At 40.6% G+C, this 12,643-nt stretch overlaps 1 protein-coding gene across 1 annotated transcript in view; it reads right to left on the bottom strand.

The window, feature by feature from the left end:
- The window catches only part of LOC118734350 (MAP kinase-activating death domain protein-like), a gene marked incomplete at its 3' end in the record, with an annotated part of 178,888 nt that overhangs the window by 150,736 nt on the left and 15,509 nt on the right, over positions 1-12,643 (bottom strand).

Below are 12,643 nucleotides of genomic sequence, written 5' to 3'. Positions count from 1 at the left end.
GAGTTCATTGTTTTTCTATACCATTACTTATTGAAAATGTTTGCGTGCATACATATATATGTATATCTGTGTTCGTATGGAAAAGTAGCTTATGTCGAAAGGCTGGCTTTAGTATAAATCGGCATTCGCAGCATACGATTACGAATGACTCACTGGCGCTGATCTGTTGTAGAACTTTTGGCAAATAAACGTGCAAGAAGTAGTTCCGATACTAGCAAGTCAATATTCTTATTAAGTCTCATCAAAAAATTCCTTGCCGGTTAAAGAGTAAAGGGAATGCCGCATTATACTAAAGCCAGCCTTTCGACATAAGCTACTTTTCCATATGAACACAGATATGTAAGTAAACAATTTTAGCTACCATTTTTAGCCACAACGACTTTAGCTCTTTTTAGCCCTTTTTTAAAGGAATTTGGCTACCTCTAAAAATTATTCGCGGCAACACTGGTCGCGTTGCCAATTGATTAGCTTATTACCATTAAATAATAGACGCAATGGTGAACATTATGTGCGGTCAACAAACGGGTTTGAACATTGTTTTTTTTTAATTGTCTCCAGTCGATGTTATATGTGTATCTGAGGCGCTGTTCAGGTACAATGTAAGCAGTGTCCATTATGATATTAATGATTATAAGTTGTTTCGTTCTGATAGGGTAGACAGAAAAGGTGGTGGAGTTGCTATTTACTGCAAAAAGCTCTTAAAAACCAAACAGGTTTCGCAGTCACATTCAGAAAGAAGCTGCGTGGAGTACCTGTCTGTCGAAATGTCTAGCCCCTCGTCCAAAATCCTATTGTCTTGTGTGTATAATCCCTATAAGTATTTCAGCCTATATGACTTTTTTAATTTTCTGTCCACGGTTTCTGTAGATTATGACCATATAATTCTTTGTGTTGATTTCAATGTGAACCTGTTATGTCCTGATTCTACCAGTGCTCGTTTAATAGATGACATCTCCTGTGTTGGGTTGTCTATGGTAAATATGTCGGTGCCCAAAAGATATGGTAGCAATTGCTGTCCCAGCTTATTAGATTACTTTGCTGTATCTGATCCTTCTATTGTTTTGAAATTTGACCAAATATATTTTATATCTGATCATGACTTGATATTTTGTTCTTTTGACGTTAAGCTTGATCACTATGACGACAATACCTATGTATTTAACTTCTTTGACTACCGTTCCTTAGATGTCAACAACCTTTTCAGTGGCCTGTTGCAGATCAATTGGTCCGATTGCTGGGGTCTCAGCACGGTCCATGAGAAGCTCCGTTTCCTGAACGAAAATATATTAAATTCGCTCCTCACTCATGTCCCTACCCGAACCTGTGACAGGTCTTCTTCCTGCCGTTGGTTTAATGGTGCGGTACGATCAGCGATTAAAAAACGCAATAAATATTATAACATATGGAAAAGGAACCCGACAGATGAGAGCTGGAGTGCTTTCAAAACAATAAGGAATGAAGCTACCTCGGTTATAAGACGTGAAAAGAAAAATTCTTTATGAATAAGCTGGATTCCTCACTGCCTAATAATGTATTGTGGCGAAATCTGAGAACACTCCGCGTCCATGCCAGTGAGAAATCAGAATGCTCGTTGAGTCCTGAAACGCTTAGCGTTGCCTTTGCTTCTCCGCCTTCATCTTGTCCCCTTACGACCAATTCTGTAGCCTCCTGTCCGGTCTCTTTTGCTGGCGAAAAGTTTGAGTTCATTGCTGTGAGCGAGATGTATGTGGTGAAATCTGTTTTTAAGATCAGGTCCAACGCAATTGGGGAGGATGGCATTCCGATTAGATTTGTGAAGGTAATCTTACCGATTAATTTGCAAACCTTGACACACATAATAAACCATAGTCTCACCACGTCCTGTTTTCCCGATGCCTGGAAGATTGCTACTCTGCTTCCTGTAGCCAAAAATAAATCCGCATCCAGCCCTAGTGATTTCCGACCCATCAGCATACTACCAGCCTTGTCTAAAGTTTTCGAATCTTTGTTATCTGAACAAATCTCTTCCCACATCGGTAAATTCAACCTTATATCCCCATTTCAATCCGGATTCAGACCCCATCATAGCTGCTCTACTGCAATGGTAAAGATACTTGATAACATTACAATACTGTTCGACAAGAACCACTTAACTCTACTATGCTTTCTGGACTTCTCTAAAGCCTTTGATTCAGTTAGCCATGTTGTTGTTGTTGTTGTAGCGGCTACTAAGCCCCGTTCGGGACGGTTCATCCATCATCGTTGTCGGCTATTTCAGCTAAGGGGAGGCCCAGGAAGTGTGCGACTTCAGCAGGGGCTGTCCACAGGGACAGGGGCGTCAGCTGAGTGGGATTCTCAGGGCATGTGAAGAGGTGCCGGGAGTCATGTGGCGACTCTCCACATGCCGGGCATTGGTTGGGCACATCCTCGCTGATTCTACTCAGGTAGCTGTTGAGCCTGCTGCAATAGCCAGAGCGAAGTTGGGCTATTGTTGTGCGGGTCTCCCGAGGCAGACAAAGTTCTGTCCCGTCCACGTCCGGTGGTTGTGTGCCTAGAACGGCATTCACAGGGCGGGAGTCTACATAACTTGAGACTGATTCCCTGTGAATGCCGTTGAGGGCCTGTCGGTAGGTTGTCGGGTCCAGAGGTTGTTTAATATACCTCTGGACTTCGTCTGTCAGTTCGTAAAGATGGCTCCTGACGTGCCGTGGCGAGGGCTCTTCCGCGAGCAGTTGCCCGCTGGGATGGCCACGTCTGTAGCTCCCAGCGAGGAACTGCTTGCAAAGCATTAAGTTATGCTCCTTTACCGGGAGCATCTGGGCCTCGTCGTGAAGGTGATGTAGCAGTGTAGTGGCAGTCTGACCTCCTTCGTCCAGGTGGTGAAAAGGGTTGCCGAGGATTTCGCAGGGGATAGGGCTAGGCTCCTTGCAGTGAAGAAGCGAGAAAGTTCGGAGAGGTAACCGTTTACTTTTGAGCACAAGTCATCAATTCCATTCCCAGACGCCATGATCGAACAATAGTCACTATATGAGACTATATTAACACCCTCTGGTGGCTGAGGAAGCTTTGATATGTAATAATTAAACTGTAGCGGGGACAGCACACCACCCTGTGGTGCCCCCTGTTTAATTTTACGTGGCTTGCTGGTTTTGTCTCTGAAGATTACTGACGAGTGTCGACCACTCAGGTAATTCGCCGACCACCGTTTGAGTCCCTGTGGGAGTGAGGAGGCCTCTATATCTTCTAGTAGCGTTGAATGACTGACAGTGTCGAACGCCTTGGACAGGTCCAACGCTACTAGAATAGTTCTCTCACAGGGGCGATTTCGGTTTGGGCCACGAGTTATCTGAGTGTTTATGGCGTTAAGTGCTGTTGTTGTACTGTGCACTTTACGGAAACCATGCTGATGCTTCGCTGGGGTCAGGTGGTTTGTGAAGTACGGGAGCAGCAGGGCCTCAAGTGTCTTCGCTACCGGGGAGAGGAGAGTTATCGGGCGATAAGACTCTCCTTTGTTGGCTGGTTTCCCCAGTTTGAGCAGTGGGACCACTCTCCCCATTTTCCAGATGTCTGGAATGACGAGTGGCCATAGACAGGTTGAGGACCTCGTTAGGTACGCTACTCCCGCAGGACCCAAATTTTTCAGCATCAACATGCATATTCCGTCGGGTCCAATGGCTTTGGAGGCTTCCGCCTTCCCGATGGCTACCCTTACCTCACCGCTGGTGAAACCAAGAGCCGCACTAGGTTTTGGCATTTTGTGCAGCCTTCTGGTCACTCGACGTTTGGCTTTATCCACCGGAGGATGCAGAATGAACTGCCGGCTAAAATAGCTCGCGCATCTCTCCGGGTCCGAAGAAGCGTGGTCACCAAAGCCTATCTCGACTCTGTCGTCGCGCTTCGTCGGGTTGGACAACGACCTCACGGTTGACCAAAGCTTGCTCACACCAGAGGCGAGTTGCAGGTCTTCAGATGCTCTTCCCATTTCTTCCGCTTATGTACGAATCTCCGAATTGAGATCCCTAATACGGGGATTTCCGGGATCGGCCTGACGAAGGTTGTCGCGCTCATCAGCTAGAACAGCCGCTTCGGCAGGAAAATTCGGACGTGGATCCTTAATACATCCTGCTGGAATGAAGCGAGCTGCAGCAGCGGTGACAACCCTGCGGAACTTACGCTCACCTACATGAACGTCGGTTGGTATGGGTAGTGCAGTGAAGGCGCCCTCAGTAACATCCGTGAAGCCTTTCCAGTCAGCTTTGGAAAAGTTGATATAGGTCCGGTGATCCACGGAAGCAAAGTCAGCAGGTTTATCAATCGAGATGACTATGGGCAGATGGTCTGATGCTAGAGTCAGCATAGATCGCCATGATACGCTGTTTATCAGACCAGCGCTGACAATTGTTAGATCTGGCGAGCTGCAGCAGCTGCCCATAATCCTGGTGGGTGCGTCGTCGTTCATTGTGCAGAATGTCGAATCGTCTATCTGCTCAGCCAGATGTATTCCCCTACGATCATTTGGCACGCTTGATCGTGGTGCGCGTTAAAGTCACCGACTACCATACGGTTTTCACCTCTGAGTAGCGCACCTATTTCAGGGTGATATTCTGCCGGGCAGCTGGTGACAGGGGGTATGTATACGTTAAATATTTCGAGCTCAACATCGCCTGACCGGATAGCAATACCCTGACATTGTAGGGTGGTATCCCTGCGGTCGATGTCTGCTTCAATGAGACGATACTGCACGGTGTGGTGCGTGATGAACGCTAAACCTCCACCATTATCTCGCTCGCGATCTCGACGGTGCACGTTGTATTCGGCGCAATTCAGCAGGGTTGAATTGCCGTGCAACTTCGTCTCTTGGACCGCAGCTATTAATATTCCATGCCTTCCCATTAAGACAGTTATCTCCTCGATCTTGCTCTGGAGTCCGTTACAGTTAAATTGTAGCACCTTTGTGTGCCTTGGGAGACCGATTGTGATGTGTGTTGTTAAAGAGTTGTGTTGCCTGCTGGCCCCCTGCTGTACATGCTGCAGAAGGGGGTGCTGCCTTGTGGTGGTGGTTGGCGGCGTCGCGGGGGAGGGATGCGACGGGGCAGCACAGCAGGGGCCCACATAGTCGCTCGTCCAATCTCGTGTGTTGCGAAGTCCTGAGCACGCCCTAAAGTGGCACCAGCCGAGGCAGGAGTTGCACTTGACTGATGTCACGTTACGGTATATTCTTGACTGACAGACAGAGCAGATTGTCGGAGGGACTAGGAGTTGCCGGCGGCGGTGTGTGGGTGCTATTGTGTTTGTTTGTGTGTCTATTGCTGTGTTGTGTTGGGGTGTGGGTGTGTTGATTGTTGCTGCCCAGGCGGGTGGCGGGTTGCTGTGGAGGCGGTCCGGTTCGCACAGCATGGGGCCACGAACGACGTGGTCCATTGTCGGTGCGTACGCAGCAGAGCTGTGTAAGTGTGAAATCATTTTCAATTTTAAATCAAAAATTTTTTTCTATCCAGTTTTCATTACTTATTCTTCGCTTAGGATTGAGGTTTAAAATTTTTGAATTTTCCATTCTCTCAAAGCAGTTATGAATTCACACATCAACATATTCATAGCAAGATTGAAAAAACCAATGCCCAATCAAAAAAAGGTTTAACACTGAATGAGTATTGAAAAGGCTGCAATCTTTTATGTGTGTGCATTCTTTAACTCAGTACCAATCATTAGTTCAAAGATACCCTGGTAAATAACTTTTTGATAAAAAGGAAGATTTTTGACAATTGCTCAATTGTAAAAATTCAAACCGGCGTTACCCAATTTAAGTTTTTTGGTAGAGGGGATTTTATATCATATGTTTGGGATTATATATAAAACAGTTGTATTAACATTTACGTTTTAAATATAATTCTTGTTTTATCTTCAAAATGTTTAAAATTTTCATTAAATTAGATAACTACTTCGCATAAGCTTTACATTTAGGTTGATAAAATTTTATTGAAAATATTTTAAAAATCTTAGTGTCTTTAATAAAAAAATAGCTCATCATAAAAATTGTATCGCCGTTCGGCGTAAGTTTGTAGGTCCCTCTCATTTGTGTGACAGCAAAGGCGCACGCTACAAATCGGAGGAGAAGCTCGGCCAAAACTTAGCAAAAGTGGCAAGGCCAAAATATGATTCTTATAAATAAATTTAGTTTCAAACAGGTCGCAACCCTCTTCAAACACCTCAAAAGTATTCCCAATATTATTTAGTTGTGAACCCGCATGAGTCCGAAATTACCATTTTTTACCAGAATTTCCAGATTTTACCGGAAATCGTACTTGGTTTTCTGGCAACTGAGAGGACAAATAAGAGAGTACGTAAGGTCATCTCTTTGTCAGAAGCTACCTGGTGGAAAATTCTGGTAAATCTGTCAAAAGATCCGATGTAGTGTGTTTGACAACCAAATTCTAAACAAAAGAGAAGTGCACTCTGCTAATGCATGTTGAAAAGTAAATAATTCCTTGCTTGAGTGGATGCTAATGAGTTTTGGTTAAATTACAAAACGCTTAAAAAGGTATTAGCCGTAATTTTACGTTTAAAAACTTTGAAACTTTAACACATTACCACCCTATACTCTATATGTGATTGACCATTGAACTAAATCGTTGTTTATTTGGGTAAGATTAAAATATATTTTACTATTCAATATTGGAGTTGGTGTGAAACAAAAATTAATAATTTATTGTTATGTATGCAAATGAGAACTACAATTCTGAGCTTATTGAGCATCTCTTAGTCAAACACAAAGGCAATTTTGCTTGATCAAGTTTCGAATCTAAGAAGAAAATGTTTTTAACAAACAAAAGGTTAATAATAAAAATTGAAGGATTTAAGATATTGCGTATGGTAGCATGAAACGTCACAATCTTCTTAATTGTCAGGCTGTTGATATGGCTACGAAAAAGTGACAATGGAAACACATAGCTGAAGATTTCATACTTACAGTGGGATAAACTTCAAACCTCTAATATAAATTAGTTAAATTTAGTTATTATTTTTTTATCAATGTTAAGTTTTCGTTTGGAATAATTTTCATGAACTTATCTATTAGGAGATCTCTTTCCGATATCTATTGAAATTTTGACATCCTCACTTTTTGGAAAAAGAAGTTCAAGATACAAGTTTATGTGCAAAAAATAAATTAAACAATAAAAGTCTCCTTATATTTATGGAACTTATAATAGAAAAATTTTTATTTCATTACCCAGACTTTATGAATAGCCTACTCTATAAGTAATAGTAGAAATTCCGAATTAGTAAGTTCAGTCAACACGTCATTCAAAAGTTTTGAACAAAATCACTTTTCTCTTTTGTGAAAATTTGGGACTATCTTACGCGAGTATTGTCGACAAAATGTTAGTCAATGAATGACTAAAAATTAACGAATAAATGGTTAATCGCGATTAATGATTAAAATTAATTAAGCGATCGCTGTGGTGTAGTGGTTAGAAGTGCGCACTACCATTCCGCAGGGTGAGCGTCCGAGCCCAGTTCCGGCCAAAAAAAACAGAAAATGTTTTTTGTAATAGTGGTCGGCCCCCGGCAGGAGTCGGCGTAAAACTGTAGGTCCCTCCCCTTTGTGCGACAACGCCAAGGCGCATGCCACAATCGGAGGAGTAGCCCTAACATATGTCGGTGGTCCTCTGCAATAACGGCACAATTCAAAATTTCAGGTTTAGAAAAATACATAATTTGAAAGCTTACAGTATGACTGCATATAATCCGGAATAATTACGTTCCAAGACATATTATTGCTAAATTACGAAACAAAAAATCTTTAATTGGCTCTACTGAAATATATGAAATTTTTAGTTGTGTCGATATGTAAGCGCCTTTCTATTATTATTAGTAATCATCAATAGAATTTCAAATTACATAAACCCAGTCACAGCCCTTTTCTGTATTCGACGCTTCCAGAAATCACATAATACATAAAATAAATAAAAGCTGTTTTGATTAATATTACATAAACTGGAAACTGTTAAAAATAAGTGCGCTTGTGTACAGAGATTTTAGAACCTATTTAGTTCCTAAAATGTCTGTTTGCAACACATAACAATAAAAATGCACATCAAATTGCTAAGAATGATGAAGGAAATCGATTCAGACATGCCTGTTTAACTGGCCGTGCGTGCTCAAAACAAACACATGTTAATTAAGGAGCTATTCAAGTATTATGTAACCACCAGTGGAAAGCGGGGGTCTTGGTTTCCTTATTTTTAATAACAACGGGCAACATTTCTTCAAATAAGTAAAACATTAATTACACACGCACACATTTCGCCTGCAATTTCGATCACAATTGAACACTGCACTTCACTCTCGTTTCGAATTTTTGAAAGCGTTTTTTAAGCTATTTAGTGGTTTAACACTTCTTGTGCGCACTTGATATTGTAAAAAAAATATGCGCAATTCGATCCATAACTACATTTTTTTGTAAAGAAAGCCCGTTTGCTTTAAATTTGTAAAAATACAATTATTTTTTTATTTTGTTTACGTCTGTCATTTGTTACAAATGAAGAAAAGTCCAAGAGTTGCCAAGTATAAATATCTTTATATCTATTTATTAAAATAATAATTTACAATAATAATTTATTTAATTAATACTTTATTAAAATACAAATTTGAAGTGCAAATACATTTGTAAAACTGTTTATCACAAAATGTTATTAATTGTTTGCAAGCATACTATAGTTTTCATGCATTTTGAGAATAAATAATCTAATATGTGTACATATATATCGTCGTTTAAAGTACAAAACCGCGTATCGTCATTCTTCAAAACCGTGTGACTGACATTGGCTGCCAAAAATTGGATTTGCTCACAAAAACTCTTGGCTCAATTCTTATCCATTCGTCCCGAAATATACTAGCCAGAATACGTTTGCTTTATAAAAAAGATAACCATTTTGAAATATGGGTGACTTTACTCTCTAGAAAATAATTTATGCAATTACGCGGTTTTGCATTTTCTTGATACGCGGTTTTGTACTTTAAACGACGATATGTATAGCATGTACTTACGGCGGCCGCCGTAGCAGAGTGATTACATGTGCGTACTTCCACTCCATAGGACCATGGTTAAATACCTGGTCAGATCATAGCCCAAAATAGCAGTCGTCCTTCGGCACGCAATGGCAAACCTTCGAGTATATTTCTGCCTTGAAAACTCTTCTTATAAAATCAGAACTCATGCCTCAAGTTTTAGCAGAAGTTCGGCCAAAGACTTAGAAAAATATTTTAGCACCAAATATTGATTTGTTTACTTATTTTAAGGGAGATGGCAATCTTCTGGTTTCACATTTTGAGTACAAAAATTTCAACCCTGATACAACAAATAGTATTAGTACTGAATGATAATGACAGATTGCATTCCCATAAACGTCCAATCATACATGATTGAGTTTTTTTTTTGCATTCACATTCTCTATGTGAATGGGTGTCAACCATTCCATAACACACTACATATTTTGTGTTTACAATTTGTAACCAATCTCAAGAGTGGTTGTTAAATTTTTTAAATCAAACAATCACAATTTTGAAACGAAAAAAATGAGAATGCACACTCAATTGATTCAATCATTACACAGCTCTGGTACGCAGACCCGAGCAGTTACGAAGGTGACTCCACCCGTCAAAGGCATTGCACCTGACCGAAGTGGAGTTTGTATGCAGTCGTCTCTGGCATACGCAGCAGGTGTAAATTTCTGGCCCTGGGTTTGACTCTATGCCAGCCCTGAGCAGAAGGGTGCGGAGAAGGTGTAGCCCTAGGATCGAGCAACGTTTGATGGATTTCGCCGACCTAAACGGGGTTAGATCGCCGAAACAACAGCCCTTGGTCGGGTAAAACCCGATTCATTCCGGTACGTAGAACCGGCTGTCGTGGGAACTTCTATGCACGCCAACATGCATGCCTATGCGGACGATGTCCAGCTCTATATGTCAGCTCCTCTGGAGGACTCAGCGAATTTGTGCGCAAGCTTCAACAGAGAACTGATGTCTATAAGGTCCTGGGCACAGTTAAATGGTCTTCGTCTTAATTGTGACAAGTGTTTTGTTTTACCTATTTGTAACAAACGACTTAACCTAGCAACTATTCCATCGTTACACATTGGTGGCAAACCAATTAAATTTGTGTCAAAAGTAACTAACCTTGGGTTTATTATCAACACTGGCCTTACCTGCAGTGACCATGTGAATTCAACTGTAGGCAAAGTCTATAATACTTTAAGGAATTTACGAATGTCTGCTCCATTTACACCGATAGAAATCAGACGTAAACTTGCAGTCCAACTTATAATGCCAATTATCTGTTATTCTGAGGTAGTCTACAGCAGGTTAGATTCCCAATCAGCTCACAAAATAGATGTAGTATTTAACCAGATCACGCGCTATGTGTTTGGGCTAGCTAAATATGAGCATATTTCCGCTTGGAGAACGCGCCTACTTGGCTGCGAAATTTCTGAATATCTTAAAGCTAGAAATTATGTATTCCTTTTTCGTCTCATGACAGATAAGGCACCCAAATATCTATATGAAAAATTAACGTTCCCCAAATCCACCGAGTAAAGGACTTGACTGTTCCTACCTACAATTATCTCAGCTCTGCACGGCTATTCTTTGTCAATGCTATCCGCATCTGGAACTCTATTCCATCCCATATTCGCAGTAGTTTAAACAAAAGCAACTCTAAAAATGTTCTGTATGCGTATTTCCGTTAGCTTCACATCAGTCCCTGTGATGTGCTCTCTATGTACTTGTTTAATTAAGTATTATTTTAAGTATATGTCCTGGAATTGTAGAACTCACTTAAAAATACTACCCTGTTAATTATATTATGTTACTTTTATTTAGTCTTAAGTAATTTTTGCTGTTTTAGTTATATGTATGTCCTGTTATGAATTTTTTGTTGCGCTATAAAAGATAATTCTTTTGATCTTATTGTGCTAATGATTTTATTAATAAATGAAATGAAATGAAATGAAATATTAGCGATATTCATATGCCATTCTTTGCGTTATATAACACGTTATTAAGGGCATAATAATATTTGATTGAAAAGCGACAACTACATATAGGATAATACAATAGCGAATTCCATGTAAAAGAAAGAGAAAACTGTTCACACGTGAAAAGATTATGCTTTAGCTTTCTCCAGGGGCCCTATGTAAAATGATGGAAAGTTTTTGAATTTCTCAGCCAAACTGTTTGTAATACTAAGCGTATATAATGCATTAGTTAACAGATAGGGTTCTTACTGGGTTCGCTGCTTCGCACACAAGCGCATGTGTGTGATAGTGTGAGTGCCCACCTCTGGTTTAAATAAAACGGTTTACAATGCAAATGCCCCCATTGTTAAGGCTTTGAATGAGTACAACTGTTTCCCTTCACTTTAAACTTTATTCGACTTGTTACAACTTTCTTTATTACTTTAATTTTAACCTATCAATCACAATTTATTAAATAAAAACACCCTCAAAACCACGCGTCTGCCTTTGGTTGCATATGTAAATTAAATGGCGGCGTTTAGCTGTCAAACTGCTAAATATACAAGAAGGATGAGAGACAAAAGAAAATATGATATAACCCAGTCAGCCCCCTTTCTTTGGCAACACAGAAGAGAATTCTACGTAGTGAGGGTTATAATCCCTAAGGTCGGCCGAAGGCCGCCAACGCAGAAAGGTGTTCTCTGCGAAAGGTGTTCAGCCCCCTTTCTTTGGCAACACAGAAGAGAATTCTACGTAGTGAGGGTTATAATCCCTAAGTGCGGCCGAAGGCCGCCTACGCAGAAAGGTGTTCTCTACAAAAGGTGTTCAGCCCCCTTTCTTTGGCAACACAGAAGAGAATTCTACGTAGTGAGGGTTATAATCCCTAAGTGCGGCCGCAGGCCGCCTACGCAGAAAGGTGTTCAGCCCCCTTTCTTTGGCAAAACAGAAGAGAATTCTACGTAGTGAGGGTTATAATCCCTAAGTGCGGCCGAAGGCCGCCTACGCAGAAAGGTGTTCTCTGCAAAAGGTGTTCAGCCCCCTTTCTTTGGCAACACAGAAGAGAATTCTACGTAGTGAGGGTTATAATCCCTAAGTGCGGCCAAAGGCCGCCTACGCAAAAAGAAGTTCTGCGCTAAAATACTATCATATTACTATTACTACAACATTTCTATCTGTCGCTTTTTTCTCAATTTCACAATATTTTTAGTTAATTTTTTTTCCCTAAATTTTTTTTTTAGTTAATTTTTTTTCGTAAAGTGGCGACTGTCCCCTTTCGAATGAGGGGGGTTTGGGGGGCCACGCCCCCTCCCCCTCCGCCCCCACCACAAAAACGATGGGCCAATAACTAAACATTTCCCAAACTATTTATTGTGAAAAATTTAGAATAGCCATTATTGTATACTTTTGCTCTTTTTACGTTTTCAATTTGTAACTAAAATATATAGCTTGTAATTTTTCATACCTGTAGCATATATAACTTTAGACCTTAAATACATACATAAATAAATAACAGAAGGCGTATGTGTGCTTACCAAAAAATATTGGGGTGTAGTATTTTTATCGATAAGGTCCGGATAAAAAATATTTAATTTGTATCCTTGAACCATTTTGGGGAGAGGGTTATCCATGTCGTAATGAGTTTGATGATATTT

The sequence above is a fragment of the Rhagoletis pomonella genome, unplaced genomic scaffold, assembly GCF_013731165.1.
Source record: "Rhagoletis pomonella isolate Grant_MI unplaced genomic scaffold, Rhpom_1.0 Rhpom_scaffold_00002, whole genome shotgun sequence".
In the NCBI taxonomy this organism is placed as follows: domain Eukaryota; kingdom Metazoa; phylum Arthropoda; class Insecta; order Diptera; family Tephritidae; genus Rhagoletis; species Rhagoletis pomonella.
The sequence above is the reverse complement of the archived record's forward strand: the minus strand, read 5'-3'. Positions and strand labels throughout refer to the sequence as shown.